General features: G+C 52.0%; 1 protein-coding gene across 3 annotated transcripts in view; it reads left to right on the top strand.

Moving 5' to 3' along the window:
- The window catches only part of PTPRS (protein tyrosine phosphatase receptor type S), a 253,032-nt gene that overhangs the window by 20,119 nt on the left and 217,177 nt on the right, over window positions 1-15,736 (top strand). The window contains exon 2 of one of the 3 annotated variants that reach the window (XM_065578677.1): window positions 2,846-3,017. The exons of the other annotated variants lie outside the window; for them this stretch is intronic. The gene's annotated coding sequence lies outside the window, so the exon portion shown is untranslated. The remainder of the gene's footprint in view (window positions 1-2,845; window positions 3,018-15,736) is intronic. 3 annotated transcript variants of the gene reach the window in all.

Raw genomic sequence — 15,736 nt, 5'->3', positions numbered from 1 at the left:
GAGTCCCCATCCTCATGCCACGACCCCACTGCCTGCCACAGGTGGTCTGACAACAGCTGGGCCCTTTCCCCTGACTCCCCCGCTTCAAGCAGATGTGGGAGCTGGGGCAGTGGATTCTGGGGGACACTCGCGAGCAGGCTCATGCTAGGAGAAAGGCTGGTGTCTTCCATGCCCGTGCAGATACAGAGACTAATGGTGCAGCCGCAATGTGTCTCCCTCCCTTTGAAGCAGGGTGTCCTATTGAACGCAGTGGAATAGCCTTTGAATCCCAAGCTTTCCTGCCGATGGGAGGCTTGCTTCATTCCACTCTTGATTGGATTTACTATCACATTGCTTCACCGGAGACTCTGATCACAGGAACGAGGTGTCGGGCTCCGTCAGCCAGCCACGTTGGAGGAGCAGCGGCAGTGAAGTGGGAACAGACACCCCTCTGAAAGCAGCGTGGAGTGCATAGAGCAGGGGAGCAGGATTCCTGGGGGCTATCTCCATCTCTGCCACTGACTGCCTCCATCCCCCACTCCCTTCTGCAGTGGGGGTGACACCTGCCTGTCTGGCAGGATGAATCGCGTGGCGTTCCTCGACTCGAACTGCACTGTGGAACTGTAAATGGCGGCTAATATGCGGAGGAGGACCCAGCAGCAGAGTGCCAGCATGGTTCTGCTTCACCAGGAGAAACCAGAGCCGGAGAACAAGCACTAGGTCGCTTATTGAATATCCCACGGCTCTTCTTTAGGGGAGAGACCGAGTGCTTTCTGCAGCTGGCTCCTGCAGCGTCTCTGTTTGACCTTCAGCATCGGAGTCAACCAGTTACAAGTCCCCAGAGGCTCTGGGACAAACTTGACCTCCTCAGTTTTTTCTTTTATTTAAAAAAAAAAAAAACCTTTCCTGTTTCTGCAGCATCTCTTCCTCCTTGGCCGATGCTGGGTCATGTGCAGAATTTCCCTTTTTCAATTGAGATTTCCTGTTGTCTTTTGTACCTCTGGGTTCTGAAAATTGTCTCTCTCCCCTGCCACGAAGCTCTTTGGACCGGGGAGAGAAATGTCCACAGGTCAGCAGGAGCCTAGACCTGTTTGTAGATAAAAATCTATTGACTCAGTCTCAGCTGTTAGCTTTGGTTTGCTGGGCTGGGCTGTGTTTTGTAACGTCTCTGCTCTAATCCATCAGAGAAAATATGGCCAGTGAAATATTGTCATTGCTGAGCTCTTAAGCTGCCTTCTAATCATGGGCTGGAGACCTGTTTATTAAAGTCCAGGAAGACAAAGAAAAACCAGCACCCCCCTCCCACAATCCTGAGGGGAGGGTTCCTCCGGGCGGCCCGAGCACAAGGGATTCAGTTAGTTTCCTCTCCGTTCTCAGTGGCCTGGGGGCTAATGCTGTGAACTAATAAGGGGAAGGGAGGTTGGACACGGCTGGATGTTTGCTCCCAGCTCAGCGGGTAACTAAATTCCCTTGTGCAGGCACGCTCCTTAGTGCGTCTCCCCCTCTGCTAGACGCTCTTCAACTGTGATGCGGTGGGTACTGTCCACCTCTGTGCTTGAATATGCAGCGTCCTGAACCCCTGAGGCGCTTACAGACCAATCGAACACACGGGGCTGCAGCTCAGAGGAGAGAGGCCTGGGAGATGATTGAGGAGGTAGGGAGCGATTTGCTAGTTGGGCTCTGTGGATCTCTGGAGGAGCTCCGACCGTTTCAGCCCAGCACTGGCTAACTCCAGCAGGGCTTCTATTGTGGAGCCAGAGAGGGAAGACTTGGGCTTGGGCTACGTTGTTATGAATTATGTTGGCATGGCTACAGTGGGGGAAAAACCACATCCCTGCCCGATATAGCTATGTTGGACTAGAGCCTAGAAGTTCCTGGCTCCCAGAATGTGCTTGGACTACTAGACTGCACACCTCTCTTGCCCTTGGTTCCTAAGAGGGTGAGCTGAAACCCTCGTGTGCCTCCAATATGAGGCAGACAGGATGCCCAGGAGTGCCCTTAACTCCGAAGGGAGAGCGCCTGGCAGGCTGCCATGGGATCCCTAGGTTTCTATACCTTGCAGAATAGGCAACGGCACAATTTCATGGTGGTTTTTATCCTGTGCCTCTCCCTCGCTCCACAGCCCAGACCTTGCAACTTCTGGCCTGACCAGCTGCCCAGGGATAACATGTGCCAGGTTCCCAATCCTGGCACAGTTGCAAAAGCTGGAGCGGACAGGAGGGATGTTAGCCCAGTCCCCCAGCAAATCAAGGAAGGGATTTTTGTCTGAGTGATCACTTCCAAATCCCGGTCTTTCGATGTCCTTGGTCACACAGATTCCTTCCCCAGTCATCTCCAGTGGCTCTTAACAAGTGTATGGAGGAAATCTCTCGCCACGCTCTCCCCCTGGCTCGGAGGGGGGGAACAGCAACATGGCTTTCCTCGCCTGACCCAGGCAGCATTGGATTCTGTTACCGGCCTCGCTTGCCTCCAGCCTTTGGGGCGTGTTGCATCTGGCGAGCGAGGAGACACTTCCCATCCCAAGCGCCCTAAAGCAGCAAGTCTCCTCTAAGCAAGGAAGGGGTGGGGGTGATATCTGAATATTCAAGATTTTCTCAGAAGTGAGAGAGGGTGGTCCATAAAATATGAAAAGGCCCTTGCAGCTAAGAATTCTCTCCTTTTCCAGTCCCAACAGCCTCTTGGAGCTCTCTGCGGGGGGAAGGAGGGAGAAGAAATACGGTTGGAGGTCAGCGTTCAATATTTAGTGGGGACAGGGGAAGAGTATCTATTAAGTCTGGTTTCAAGGGAGTCGCTGCTCTGATAGGATTCCCGGGCCAGGTTACGGATAATAATAGCAGCTCTTTCATCCAGCACTCTTCATCCATAGATCTTGAAGCGTTTTACGAAGGAGGGAAGTTTCATTTTCCCCAGGCTGGGAACCTGAGGCTCAGAGAGGGGAAGGGATTTGTCCAAGTGATTTGCGTGGCAGAGCTGTCTAACAGGGCTGTGACCTGGAAGATGAGGCCTGGCTCTGCTACTGACTTGCTTTGTGGCCTTGGGTAAGTCACTTCACCAATCTATGCTAGTTTCTCCTCCCACCCTTTGTCTTGTCTCCTTAGGGTATAAACTCCCTCAGGTAGGGGCTGTCTTTTATATGATGTATACAATACCGTGCTTGGCATAATGGGGCCCTGGTCTCGGCTGGGGTCTCTAAGTGCTGCTGTAATAAGCGTTTACCTGTGCCTTCCACTGCAGGTTTTTCCTGAGGAATAGTATTAAAATGTGCTCACGCAGCTAGTATGTAGGGTGATTTGCATAGGGCCACCCAGAATGCTTTGCTTTCTTTAATCTTCAGAATGTAATTAAAGCGATGCTGTCAACTGGATTTTTTTCTGAAGTTCACTTATTTTAAAAATACCATTTTCGGATAGTCGTTCCCCCCCCACCCCCCCAACAAACAAAATTTCAGTATATTCTCTTCTTTACATTCCCCCTCCCCTGTTTTTGGCTGCTGCTGTTCCTGGGGAAAACTCCCACCGGCTGAGTCTGGGGAGGAGCGTGCACGTGAGCCTTGCCCTCCATGCCAACTCCCGAGACAGGACGTGCAACTGAGCAGCACGATCGCGTAGATTCAGTTTCACCGAGTGTTGTCATTCATGCCACCTTTTCTCTGGTCTCGCCCATTCTTGTCATCGGTCGCTAGAGCAGCAACAGAATCTTTGCTCACGTGACTTTTTGAGGTTCTAGATGGGCTTGCAGTGGGTATGATGAAGGGCTGGGGGGAGAAGGAGAAAGCTTAGCCGAGGGCACGTCCGCACTTCAAATGCGGCACCACGGTAGCGCTTTAATGCAGACACTCTAAGCCAGTGGCTCTCAAACGTTTCTATTGACCCCTTTCACACTTCACACCTCTGAGTGCAAACCCCCCTTATCGATGAAAAACTTTTTTTTATCTTTAACACACGGGTTCTCAATGTTCATTGCACCATGACCTGCTTCTGACAACAGAAATTACTACACGACTCCAAGAGGGGGATTGAAGAAGTCTGAGCCCGCCCGGGCTCTGTCTCCCAAAGCCTGAGCCCCCATCACTCCAGGCAGGGAGCCCAAGGAGCGGGGGGGGGGGGGCTGTAACCTGAGCTCCACCACCCAGGGCTGAAGCCTTTGGGCTTTGGCCCTGAGCCCCAGCAAGTCTGACGCCAGCCCTGGCAACCCCGTTAAAATGGAGTTATGACCCAGTTTGGGGTCCTGACCCACAGCATGAGAACCGCTGCCTAAGCCAATGGGAGAGAGTTTCTCCCATCAGCATCGTTAATCCACCTCCCCGAGAGGTGGTAGCCGTGTTGGCGACAGAAACCCTCCCATCCACAAAGCTCTGTCTACACCGGAGGTTGGATCGGTATAACTGCGTTGCTCAGGGGAGTGGATTTTTCATACTGAGATAGGTCTGTAGCGTAAACCAGACCTGAGTCTAAGCATAGCCCTGGGGGAGAGAGCAAGCCATCGGCAGGGCTGCCTGCCGAATGGGCTCTCGTCACAGAGAATCTGAGGCGAGGAGCTGCCTGTAACTCCCTGAAAGATTGGGGTGGACACTCTGAACAGAAGAGTGAGGCTGGGAGTTGCAGGAGAGCAGATTGGGGTGTCTGCATGGGAGAAACTGTCTGGTGAGAAGCAGGCGTAGGGATGAACGCCAGGCGTCCGGAACAGCATGTCCAGAAAGGCAAATGATGCAGAAGGGAAGTACAGATCACTGCCAAACTGCCCTCTCTACCGCTACACATCCGTCCTCTTCCCTTCAGACCTCAGGGGTTCAGGAGCGCTGCATATTCAAGCACAGAGGCTGACAATACACCACTTGAATAGGATCACAGTTGAAGAGCGTATAGCAGGCTTTGTGGCAGGGGAGAGACAATTTTCAGAACACGGAACCCACAAAGGGAAATTCTGCACAATCCAGCATCGGCCAAGGAGGAAGAGATGCTGCAGAATCAGGAAAGGGTTTTTATATATATATATATGGGGACTTCTAACTGGTTGACTCCAGTGCTGAAGGTCAAACAGAGAAGCTGCAGGAAGTGTTCGGTCCCCCAAAGCCCTTTGGAGAGAAATTTCCAGAGGTCAGCATCACTAGAAGCCTAGACCTATTTCTCTTCACAATTGAAGGGGTTCAGGTGCCAAATTAGCCATCAGCATTGGGTCGTGTGAATTCATTGTTTCATTTACTGTTTATTTAGATATAATAATTATTCCTGCAGCAAAATGACCGACCAAGTATTATTTTATCAACTACAGTTGGCTAATACAATAGTAAAAGCACCCCGATTGGTTAATAACTTAGCTTGGTTAATAGTTCAATCACACGGTGTTTTAATATCCTGTGCTGCGAAGAGCCGCAGGAGACACGTTAAAGAGCCACTTGCGGCCCGCGAGCTGCAGTCTGAGTATCGCTGTGTTAGAGGGAGCAAAGGCCACACCCCGCTTGTGGGGGAGCTGGCGAGTGACAGCAGTGGGTGCTTTGCTGCAGAAGGTCTCAGTGCAGACAGTCTCCTCTGCCCACCTTCCCAATCAGGAGTTTGCTGTGTGTTTACCTACAGTTAGGCAGTTGCAGCCAGGAAGGCCAAGGGGCCCAAACCTCCTTGCATTGAAGTGGATAGCAGATTTTTTTCCACTGACTTCAGTGGGATCAGGTCAGGGAATGCACAAGGGGAGAGGGGGCAAGTCTATCCGGGAATCCTCTCTGTAAATTCTCAAGCCTTTCTTTTTATTTCCTTGGGAAACTTCCTTACGCAGAGGGAAGGAGCGAATAACCCAGCCAGCTGCAGAAACCGGGACACGATGGCAATCTTGTCAGCCTTCCATCCAGTGATCTTTTTGGCCTCGGACAGAAGTTTCTGCAGCTCCTTGTCACCGTGGGGCCTGCTGCTGTGGAAGTCAGTGGGCTGCCTGCTGCTTCCTCGGAAGGATGGATTCGGTGTTAACAGCAGCACGGTTTGTTTCGCATCTCTGCCTCTCCTCCTCGGAACAAGTTATTTATCATCCTTTTCAAATTTTACATCTTATTTTTAAACGCGGGAAGCTGAGATACTGATGCCTGGGCTCCAGTCAGTCCTACAGCGCGGTGCTGACTGGGTCAGCCCTGGCAGCTCTGCATTGCCAGGTTAGTTTTCAATTTCCCCTGCTCCATGCACCGGCTGCGGATCAAGCATGGAGACCATGAGCCAACAGCAGAGGCCCCTTAGCCGCCTGGGGCGGCATCTGCAGAAGGCTTGTTTACTGAGAGTAACCATGTGGCTCGTGTCGCCCCAATGGAGATGCCCACCCCCAGTAAACATCCTGCTGCAGGGGACGTACCGTGTTTAATCCAATCACCAGGCTGCCGAGCCTGGCTCCGCACGCTCAGGCCGAAGGGACAAATTGGAACGGAGTGCCTGTCCGTTCGGAGCTGTCACTCTGTGCAGCCTCGGCCGTGTCGCCCAGGAGAGGTTTACCGGGGCAGACGAAACTGCAGCCCTTCGCGGTGGGGACCAGAAATCGTCTGGACAGAACTGACAGGTCAGCACTGGAAAGACCTTTCAATCCCCCAGCCCCGGGGGCCTGCCTCGTTGTGACGCTGGATCCTATAAGTTGAGGATGATGACCCAGAATATCCCGGCTCTGCTCCCGCTCCTTGGGGAGCTCTGCTCCTGGTCGTGCACGTTACTGCGTTGCAGTGGCCCTTTTGGCCTGAGCATTGCACAGTCGCTGCCCTTTGGATGTGTGCAGGGGACCCTGACTCTCGGTGCGGTGGGAGGGAGGAGAGAGCAGCTGTGACCTGCCACCTGAAGGAGAATAAACCCTGTGGGGCCAGACTTCTGCCACTGGCTGTGTACCTGCCCCACTGGAGCTTGCTTGCCTTCCCCATCCCACGACCACGGTGGCGAGGAACTGCTTAGACGTAATGAGGCACGGTGCGTTGAAGTAAAGGAGTTTGGTGCTGTGCCTCTGAGGTGCAGCCTGCGGTGTGGATCAAAGGTGGTTTCATCACCTTTCTCGCCCCCCCCCCCCCCCAACTCCTGCCCTTCTGGGAATCTAGCTGGCATAAATTAGAGCAGCCCTGGGGACTTCTCTAACGTAGGCTGCCTGCACTGAGCAGCCCAGAATATCCAGAGCGCTTGGGCCAGATCTGCGCCTGCCTACGTTGAGGGCTGCTGGTGGGGGGAGACGTAGGCCTGGTGCAATCACTCAGGGCGTCCCTCAGGACCCAGTGGGCTCCCTGGTAGCCAATGACCCGTCTTTGGCACCTGGGTCAGTATGGGGATTTCAGGCAAAGGTTCCTGCTGCTAAGACCTAGGCAACGGGGGAATGCCTTCTTCAGGAAGAGGTGGAAGCTTAGCTTGGGTCACTTCACACCGGAGGGGACAAAGTGCTGGAGAACCATGCAGCAGAGCGAGATTGTGCATTGGCTGTTGGGGACTGGTCAAGAGAGCAACCAGCGCGCGCGCTCGCTCACTTGCACCTCCCAGGATGATGTCCAAATGGAGATGCGTTTCAGGCGAGTACCCGTTTGGCGACAAACGGAAGGAGACATCAGGCAGTGGTTGACGAACAGAAATCTGGAGCCAGCTAATCCCCCTGCAGGTAAACGTCTGACATTGCAGGAATGGTGCGTCTGCGATAAATGCAGTCAATGGGCTTGAAGGATCTGCCCTGGGGAGCAGAGCCTGCTTGGTCCTGTATGGGGAGCTTCGCTAATGCTGCCAGCCGTACAGCAATTATTAGTCACTTCCCGGCCTCTTCATAATTGATGAATCTGGGACTACAACAGTGGGATACAAAAATAGTGTCCAGCCTTGCCAAGCACGGGATGGTCTGTTCCTGGCTGTTGAGAAATCCAAGAAAAAGAGCTCCGATTCCCCTCCCCACCCCCAGGAGATGGGTTGCAGTTCTCCGTTGGCTTCATATTAGACGGAAAAGTTCTTGACGACGAGGTGCTTTGGGACTGGTAATGACTGTTCCCTGGGCCTTTCATCTCTAGCGGGCTGGCCCGAATGTGACCCAAAGTCTGTGTCATCTGGTGAGTGCCTGGCCTCTCTGCAATGAGCTTGGTCTCCGTCCCGGCGGACAGGCATACATGTCACAATCCTGCAGCCTCTGCCAAGGATGGAACCTGTGTGTGTGTGTGTACCTTGCAGGAGAAGCAGAGGACATTTGTGGGGGGAGGCAGGGTGAAGCCCTCCCCCCAGATAAGAGAAAATCGAAAATCTCTTTAAAAGCCTTGTTTTTTAAACCCCAACATGTAACATTTCCAGTCAGCTTGCTCTCTATTGGATAAAAGGCCGACTGTATGTAAAGTTACTGTGGCTGTGTACTTCTGTTTTTCTGAAATCGTCAGGCAAGCTTTGCTTTGTGTGTGTGTGTGTGTGTGTGTGTGTGTGTGTGGATTGACAGGGATCCCGCCCTGTGCCTCACCCCACTTCCCCTGTGTGTGGAAGAGGACAGATGGGAATTTTTCTCCTCCCACTCCTTCCTGTGGGGGTGGGGGTTCCTTCCTCCTCTCTCCTTCCCCTCAAACTCTGTACCTATGTGGGAGGCACAGACAGGGGGTGCCTACCCCTCCTGCCCCCCTTAGGGGCTGGCACACCTCATACACTGAACCTGCAGCTGGGGATGGAGAATCTTGGGATCTGGGGCCTTTCCCTCTAGAGGGGTGCCAGCTCCCATCTACCCCCCAGAATACTGGTGGGGCCCAGGTCCCATTGGTCCATATAACCAGTCACCCATGGGATAAATGGAGGGCTGCAACCACCAGTACTCTGAATCCAGCACCCACTAAATGCACTTAATTTTAGTGATGTCCTGCGCTGGCTCCAGGAGGTACCATCAATTAGTCTAACTTTCAGGAGCAGGACTCGGGCGTGTTGTGGGAAGGTGCTCGAGATGGGTGAGAATCTCCTGTCTACCTGCTCGTCGTTGGATGTTCCTGATCAGCAGGAGCATGGGGTGACCTGTCACTGGGAGTGTTGCTGAACCTTTCTTCTGCTGTGCTAGAAACTCCCATTGACTTTAGTGGGAGCTGCAGGTATCCTGAGGGTGTGGGAGGAGAACCGGGCTCCAGGCTTAAAAGGCAGCTGTATGGAGAACTGTTGTTAGGGAAACGCTTGCCCTGAGAGGATGGAGTAACAGACATTTTAATGCATGTCAGTTCTTCTTCTCCACCCTTCCCGGAGGTTCTTAAATCCAGTTGAGCCCCGTTTTGGGAAATCGCGCCGCTGCTGTGCCAGGTGGGGAGAGGCAGCGGATGGCGCCTCTAATGAAACGTTGCAGTAGTTGCTAATTTGGAAGGGGTTGCAAACGCCATTGAGTGCAGCAATAATACGTGGTGAACCAAGAGTTTAGGAACATGGGCAGCAGAGACACTGAGAACTTGGCGGGGAGAGGAATGCAAGGTAATAGACCGGTGGCGGGGAAGGAGATTAACCTGACCCAACGTATCCAGTGGGGAAGACAATCCCGGAAAGTAGCAACCCCAAAGACGTTGGGGTGAGAGGGGACAGCAAATCAGACAGGAGTTTGTCGCGGGATGTGGGCGATCAATGGCGCTGCATTTCGGGGGCATTACAGTGCAGAGCAGGGAGGCAATGCTCCATCTCTGCCTAACGCGATTCATCGTCAGGGGGTTGAACCTGGGATCTTTGGATCTAAAAGCAGAAAACTCTGCTGCCTGAGCCACAGAACCGGAATCCATAACTGAAAGGGGGAAGCACGGTCATAAACATCTGTGTGTGGACTGTCCACTGGAGGGGACAGAGCGCCACACTGCTCGTGTGGGTTAAATATAGGTGGCTCCCGTGTGACGGATCTGCTACATCCATTCTCCGTACCACCTTACCAGAAAAGTATGAACCAACTAGGCAGAGTTTAGAGCAACCAAGGTGATGGGGTGAGCAGAGATCGAACTAGTGAAATGCTGAGTAGCTAAAGTGACAAGCCAGGGGGTGTGTGGGTGTTGTCCGTCCCTACAAACCGCCTACAACTCCTCGGTAGATGTGAATACCAAGGATAGAGGGAAGTTCTGGATGGGGCCATAACTAGGAGAAACCGCATGAAACTAAGGGAAACTGAAGCTGCATAACACAACTTCTGCCAGGAGGGGGAATTAGTCTCCCCAAAAGAAAGTAACGGGAGCCAGATTGCTTGGGACATTTGTACTGGACAGAGCATGGGGGGATGGGCAATCCTGCATGGAAAGACGGATTGGATAGGACTTGTTAGGGCCCTTCCTTTTCTAACCTCTGGTCTAGTTGTAGGCAGGGAGTGGCCTGGGAGCAGGGTACCATGCCCAGGGCAGCTCCTTCCTGGTCCCTTCCTTTGTGGAATGAGCAGAGCCTGTCCAAACAGCTGTGGGACTGAGTAGAGCTGGAACTGCAGGGTTCAGATTCCTGCTAGCCTGGGGTACATCACTTGGTTTTGTTTCCATGTCCCCTATCTGATAATAGCAAGAACATTCCACTGCTTCTGGGGAGTACTGGGATTTGGCATGCATGCAACGTGCTGTAGGGGCCACGCTGTTTTCTTTGCTAGAGAAGGTGCGTCTCACCATCTTTTGCCTTCTCCAGGTGGGTTTGGTGGGTGAGGGGCTGAGTGAGTTCTGCCCTAAAAGAAGCACTTCAAAGGCAGCTGAGCTTCTGGCCTTCTTGCCAGGGGTGGTGGAGAGGGACTCAGAAGGGACCTTTGCCTGCGTGTGCCTCAGGATGGTTGGCTTGGGTTGCGTAGCCACCAGCGGATTGAGTCTCCATTGGATGTCAGGTTGTTTTGGAGAATCGGGCCTGGATTATTGATTTGTGCTGCAAGCGTGCCTGGGAGTCCCAGTCATGGCCCCCGGACCACGTGGTGCTGGGCGCTGTACAAACAGAAGCAAACGCTGCCCCACGGAGCCTCCAGTTTTAAATCTAAGACAAGAGACGACAAATGCCTACTACAGAGAGGGAAGCCCAAGGAAACAATCCTTGTCAGCATGATCCGCTGCGGTTTCAGCGCAGCAGCTGACTGACCATTATGTGTGTGACAGGTGTCAAGGCGGGGGGCCGGGGGGCGAAGGAGGACCGAGTGAGGGAGGTGGCTCTGAGGATGTTTTCTGAAAGCTCCTCCCATGGGACAGGGAGGGTCCTTTTTATTGTTCAGTGTTTGTACAGCACCTAGCCCAGTGGGGTTCTGGTCAGGGACAGGGGGCTCCTGGGTGCTACAGGGGAGAAAGCAGGAAGGGGCTTGTTTAAAAACGTAACAAGTGGGCGCCGAAGGCTGGCGTCAGGGCCGGCTCCAGGCACCAGCTTACCAAACAGGTGCTTGGAGCGGCCACTTCGGAGAGGGGCGGCACGTCCAGCTGTTCGGCGGCAGTTCAGCGGACGGTCCCTCACTCCTGCTCGGAGCGAAGGACCTCCTGCCGAATTGCCGCCGCAGATCGCGATCGCGGTTTTTTTTGTTTGTTTGTTTGGCTGCTTGGGGCGGCCAAAACCCGGGAGCCGGCCCTGGCTGGCGTCATTGGCAGAGAAGAGTGTGTGTGGGAGGGGTTGACATGGAAGCCTGAGCCGGGGCTTGGCCCCGTAGAAGAGATGCAAAGAATCCATGCCTCATGCAGCGGGCCATCAGGCAATGAGCTAATGGCCTCCCTGCCTCGTGCTGTCCAGCGCTCAGTCCCCCTCCCGGCCGGGGTGGAGGGGGAGATGCGGTTGAATTCATTTCCTTTCCTTTTTTTTGCTTCCTACTGCTGTCCCCTGCTCTGCCATCGAGTGACTTGGTGACATGGCACGTCTCAAATGTCGGAGCAATTTCATAAAGAAAGGAGCCGGCATAAATGAAACGCTTTGCCTCTTGTGTCTGACAAATTGGATTTGTTAACCTGCAGCTTCCGGGGCCTTCTCTGGCGGGCGGCTGATGGGACGTAGGGAAGGGGAAGCATTCATGAAGTGGGTGGGGGGAATCCAAAGCACCCTATAACATGCTGATGTTCTGGTAACACTCTCTGGGGCTCTTTGCTTCCCTGTGGCTTCGGGGGAAGGCCTGAACTTTGCATTGCTCTGAGTTTTCGCTGTGGCCCTAGTGGGCATCCACAGTAGATGCCCGCCTCCTTCACGCTGTTCTTCCCCAGAGCACCCGTGGATGCCTCTGCCTGTGTCAGCCTGGCCAAGAACTCCAGACACCTGTAATCCGTGAGTGTGGACGGGGCGGGGAATTTGCAGCTGGAGGTGGGGCGAGGCGCCGAGGCAAGGGGACAGTTCCCCGCGATAATGGGAAGGGGATTTACTCCCCGGGTGGTATGGGAGGATTGTAGATTAACTCAGTTTTGCTGCCTCGGCGATGGGAACTTTCACCAATCTGGGGTTTGTGTTGCCTGTGCTTGAGTGGCCAGCCTGCCCCCCCAGCTGTGGATCAGCTGCTGGTGGTTGTGGGGTTCTTTGTCATAGACCTTCAGGCCAGAAGGGACCATCATGATCCTCTAGTGTGATCTCCTGCCCATTGCAGGCTGCAGAACCTCACCCACCCACTCCTGTAATAGACCCACTAATCTCTGGCGTAGTTACAGATGTCCTCAAATCATGATTTAAAGACTTCCAGTTAGAGAGACTCCACCCTTTACACTAGTTTAAACCTGCAAGTGCCCCATGCTGCGGAGGAAGGTGAAAAAACCCAGGATCTCTGCCAGTCTGACCCAGGGGAATATTCCCTCCCAACCCCAAGTATGGCGGCAAGTTAACCCCTGAGCGTGTGGGCAAGATCCAGCAGCCAGACACGTGGGAAAGAATTTTCTGCAGTAACTCAGAGCCCTCCCCAGCTAGTGTCCCATGACCGGCCATTGGAGATATTTGCTGCTAGCAGTCGCAGATTGGCTACATGCCATTGTAGGTAGTCTCATCATCCCATCCCCTCCATCAACGTATCCGGCTCAGTCTTGAAGCCAGTTAGGTTTTTTGCCCTATGGCTCCTTTCTGGTGGTTAGAAGCCTTCATCTAATTTCAAGCCTAAAGTTGTTGGTGGGCAGTTTATACAGAGAGCAGTCACATCTCCCCTCAGCCTTTGTTTGGTTCGGCTAAACAAGCCAAGCTCTTTGAGCCTCTTATCATAAGGTTGGTTTTCCATTCCTCAGATCATCCTAGTAGCCCTTCTCTGCACCTGTTCTAGTTCGAATTCATCTTTCTTAAACATGGGAGAGCAGAACTGCACACAGTATTCTAGATGGGGTCTCACCTGTGCCTTGTATAATAGCATTAACACTTCCTTACCTCTACTGGAAATACCTCACCTGATGCATCCTGGAACTGCATTAGCCTTTTTCACAGCCATATCACATAGTCATCCTGTGATCAACTAGTACATCCAGGTCTTTCTCCTCCTCTGTCACTTCCAACTGATACGGCCCCAGCTTATAGCAAAAATTCTTGTTGTTAGTCCCTAAATGCATGACTCTGCACTGCAATATTACATTTCATCCCATTTCTATTGCTCCAGTTTACAAGGTCATTTAGATCTTGTACGATATTCCGGTCCTCCTCCATCCTGGCAATATCTCCCAGCTTTGTGTCATCCGCAGATTTTATTAGCGCACTCCTTTCTTTTGTGCCGAGGTCAGTAATAAAAATATTAAATAAGATTAGTCCCCAAACCAGTCCCTGAGCAACTCCACTAGTAACCTCCCTCCAGCCTGACTGTTCTCCCCCCTCTCCTCCCTTGACTCTGATATTTGCTTTACTGAACTCTTCTCCAAAACCTAACTGGGGAAAGAAGGGGGACCCAGGTGGACACATCTTCCATCTCCTCCCCATCGATGGCATGGAGATTGATGTTGAACAGTGCCCTAGTTTGGAGAAGGCTCCCCGTCTCCGCCCAATCAGAAGTCCAAAGGGCAGGCAATGCGATGTTTATTGGGGTTAGTTTCCAGCCAGCATGTTTCCCATAACTGACTCCGCAGACCCTTGTTTCCCAGTGTCCCGTCTGCCCCCTTGTCAACAGGCATAATTATCCCTGAAATGCACGCCCACAGTCCCACCCCTTACAACTTATGGTCATGTTCCATTTGGGGGGGGTTGTGGGTCAGGGGTCTTCGTCCCACCTTTTTTGTACCCCATGGAGAGGTAAGGAGTGAGGTTGTGCTACAGTTAGGGGCAGGCCTTTCTCTGGCCTTAGTGTTTTACCTTCTCCCCACCATCCCCCCTTGCCCCTCCTGACTGATTGCTTGAGATAGGAATTGAGGCAGTCTTCAAGTGTGCGCTCATATTATATTCCCACCATGCCCAGTAACACTTTAACTGCTCTTATCTGTTCCCATTATGCAAACAAACCCATCTGGCTTCAGCAGAAGCAACATACACAGTGTCTTTGTTTACACGTATTAGTAAGAATGTATCTGTATCAAAAAATCAAACAGGCAAGCAAAACCCCAAATACTATTTCAGGCGGAAATACAGGCCTGGATCCTACATTGGCACTAGCACCCCTGACACTCAGGATAGACTCTGGACTCATGGACAGCTGTGTCCCCATATTTCTCCAATCTGGGGTGCCTTACACTGCTTCGCTGTGAGAACAACCACTCCTGGTCTGCTCACACATACAGCCCTCGGCGTGTAAATCTCTCTCCGTTATATTGTATGAGTGCTATAGCCAGCCACTCATTAATTACGCTGTATGGTAACACCAGCAAACTCCCAGTCCCAAACTTTCCCACAGAAATGGGCATCTGGTACTGCCCAGCTCCCTCCTGGACAATACAAGCTCATATAAAGTCTGTCATTTCGTTAATAGAAAAGGATATGCACAAATCTTGTTATCCCAAATGGAATTTCCCAAACACCCTAGTTTAGATAAAACAATAGAATAAGTTTATTAACTACAGAAAGATTTTAAGTGATTGCAAGTAATGAGGCATAGAAGTCAGAATTGGTTACAAAGAAATAAAAGGTAAAATGCAACTAACTCCTAACTTAACAAGCTGAATGAATTCAATGTAAAGGTTTCTCTCACCACATGCTATCAGCATTGTTACTGGCTGGATTCCTTTCGGCCAGGATCCCTCCCCCCACATCAGTGTTAATTTCCTTGTCCTTCAAGTGGTGTTGATGCCATGGGCAGAGAGAAAGGGGCATCCGTTCCTCTTTCTTAGTTATTTTTTTCTTTGAGAATCATCTCCAGCTGAGGTTCAGAAGACAAAGTCTGTGGGAAGGGGAAACTCCAGCTGTTTCTTTGCCAAAATGTAGGTTTTTTTTTTTTTTCACTCAGACCCTTTTTTCCTGCCAAAGAATTGCTGCTTAACCAGGGGATAGTCCATTTGATTTTGCTGATACCTGGCTGAGGCCTCAGTTTGCCTTTTATCTCCGATGAATTGTTTTGTAGCTGCTTTTCTAAAGTTGGAACATGTCTCAGGAACGTCATATAGTAGAATCTTATAACTTTATTTACAATGTTGCCCCACATATTTTACCAGGACAATAATGATCAGCAAATTATGAGTTTTCAAGTGATACCTTACAAGGCATACTTTGTACAAAACTCATTGTAATTTTGTAAAGAGTGTAACCATAGGGATACAGGCCAGTGGGAGCCGCGATCGGCCGGACCTGCGGACGGGGCAGGTAAACAAACCGGCCCGGCCAGCCAGGGGCTTTCCCTAAACAAGCAGTGTCCCAAGTTTGGGAAACACTGACCTAGCACCTTACAAAGCCAGAGTAAAACTCTTTCTTTGTCCTGGACAGCTCATGCTCTGGGATGCGTATTGTATACTGCATAGTATTAAACATAGCATACGCTC

This window comes from Chrysemys picta, chromosome 25 (assembly GCF_011386835.1).
Source record: "Chrysemys picta bellii isolate R12L10 chromosome 25, ASM1138683v2, whole genome shotgun sequence".
NCBI lineage: Eukaryota > Metazoa > Chordata > Testudines > Emydidae > Chrysemys > Chrysemys picta.
Note: the sequence above shows the minus strand (reverse complement) of the source record. Positions and strands in the feature narration are given on the sequence as shown.